A 2,659-nucleotide genomic window follows, 5' to 3' on the forward strand; every position below is an offset into this window, starting at 1 on the left:
CATTAGGTAAAACGATACATTAAAATGCCTTAAAATGTGTTGTCATGTTGAATTAACTTTTCTTTAGTTGTAAACAAACAGTCAGCTGACGAACCCGCTTCCACGAATTTTTTTCTAAAAACCAGTTACAAATGCAACGTCGCGGTCTTACGTGATCTTTTATTTTTGGTTCATGGAGTAGACTGCCCAGCGATAATTTTCTTCGAGCGCTGTGTTGCTTGCGCAATGCAATTATTTCTAGTAGTGTTGTCACCGCTACACACAACCACAGTACAATTTATCAAAATAAATCCAACTTTTTAGTCTGAATTTATACACGGCAAACTTACCAAAATAAAAAAAAAGTTGCCAAGTTACCAAGGACCCAAAAAGTTAGCTATTTTGGTCACAAGTGACCAAATGTGGCAACCGTGTGTGTGTCCAAGGAATTTTGACATTTTTGATACTTCACAGCCTGTTTCCTCACTCTTTCCTCAAGAAATAATGGAACGGGCATATATTTCTGTTGCAAACCTGGGTTGCCTTGTGCTTTTTTTTTACAAAAGAACTTTAGAAAACCGTAGTAAAAAGCGTAGCAAATTTCTTAAGAACTGCGTACTGCCTGAAGGAAATTTGACTCAAGAAAATTTCTTAGCCATTTCTTGTACGTCATTTTGTATGGAATTTTAGCTTTTCTTGAGAACTGCATACAGGCCTTTAGACACAAAAAAACAATAGAAATGAGTAATTATGTGAGGTATTTGCGTAATATAGTATATACTTATTTAAAATAAAAATCATGTACCCTGCAAACCAAAGTTCCCGAAATCTTAAGGAAATCGTTAGGAGTATCTCATTTCTGTAACGATTTTTTTTATGAATTTTCAAAGAAAATTATATGAAGGGGTTGACACGAACTCGTAAAGAAATTTCTGTACGAAAAATAAAGAAAATTCTTGAAAAATTCTGAAAGATATTCTTCACATAGCACCATTATTTTCGTTGCTTCACAGATTTTCTTCCGAAATTTCGTAAAAGAATGGAAGTGTGCGTAATTTATTTCCTTTTAGAAAATTCGGCAAAAAATCGAATTAAATCTTAGCGAATTCTTTAACATTTCTTTACAATGCAGAATACTCTGAAAAAATGGTTTGCAGGGTATATACGAAAACAAAAATATCGCTCTCCAATTTCCCATTAACAACTCACAATAGAGTAGTTTTTTCCGGTCGCGTATTTTTTAACCGACCTGGACTCGGATAAATAGCCGAATTTGTGTTGTTCAAGGCGAACTTAGCACTGTGCGTACGCAACTGGCTGAGTCAGCTGGGGTCGTTGGATCGAATCCCACTGAAATAATTTTTAATTAATTTGATAACTATATGGAAAATAATAAATTTATATGGAAAATAACTCAGCGCTTGCGACAACCTCGAAACTTGCACCGATCCCGGTTTTCATTACGTGCAAGAATCGAGTTACCGTTGTATATATATATGTATATGTGTATACAAATATGTATGTAGGTATGCAATTTGTAGGCGAATCCAAAAAAATCCTTGCACTTGTTTATTTTTGAGCCTTAAATTGACAACTTTAAATGGTATTAATTCATATTTTGACCTCTTTTAATGAATGCAATTGGTCTCATTCCCATCACTTTTTGAGTGTTACACTGTGTTACTTTTCTCCTATATTTTAAGTTAGACCTTTAGAAATGCATTGGTGAAAACTGCATTCAATTCCATGCAGTAGTTTTCGAGTCATGTCCGTACAAACATACAGACAGACAGACAGAAATTCTGAAAATGGTTGATTTGGCTTCTGTCGCTTTAATAAAACTCGCTCCCCCCCCCCATATTAATTTTTCTCTTATATCTATAATGTACAGACATCGGCCTGTTACAATGTCATTAGTATAGTCGTCGCTGAAATGCAAAACAGCCACAACTAACTAAAATGTTTACTGCATAAAGCAATGTGGGAACTTATAATTCGATGAAATACATCATATTCAAACAAAAAAATAATTTTGGATTTTTACTTAGTTACGGCTTTTTGTATTTTACCGACGATGTGAGTTAAGCTTTTTCCATACTATACTAACATGCAAAGATGGATAAAAATATCACTAAGATCAAGTTAAGTATTTTTTGTCGTTTAGTAACATTCACACGAATAATTTAAGTTATGATATGATTAAGCTTGCTTCTGCACTCTAAAAAGTGCATGTAAAACTACTACTGAAAAGTGTTTATTTTTCAACCAGAATCTGTTCAAGTATACGCACAAGATGTTCAAGATTTGATTTTGAGCATGAGTTGTTTAAAATATACACATGAAATGTTTAAAACTACAAACATTTTGAAAGTAAAAATATATTTTTTACAAATAATAAATACTAAGTGCCAGGGGCGCACGCAGGAATATATTTTTGGGGGGAAAGGATTTATACTTCTAAATATATATCGTCAGAAAATACTGAAAATTCGCTCTTTAAAATACATTTATGCAAGTTTTATGTACAGTATGAAATAAATAAATAAACTTTTTAAAGTTTCATAAATTGCATTTTATTTACATAAAATTTACAAAGAACTCAGACATTTTCAACCGGCTTCAAAAAAGGGCAGGTTATCAATTCTTCGGAGTATTTTTACTTCTTTTATTTATTCCACCG

Source organism: Rhagoletis zephyria, unplaced genomic scaffold (assembly GCF_001687245.7).
Source record: "Rhagoletis zephyria isolate East Lansing unplaced genomic scaffold, Rhagoletis_zephyria_1.1 Rzeph_scaffold_00150, whole genome shotgun sequence".
Classification (NCBI taxonomy): Eukaryota; Metazoa; Arthropoda; class Insecta; order Diptera; family Tephritidae; genus Rhagoletis; species Rhagoletis zephyria.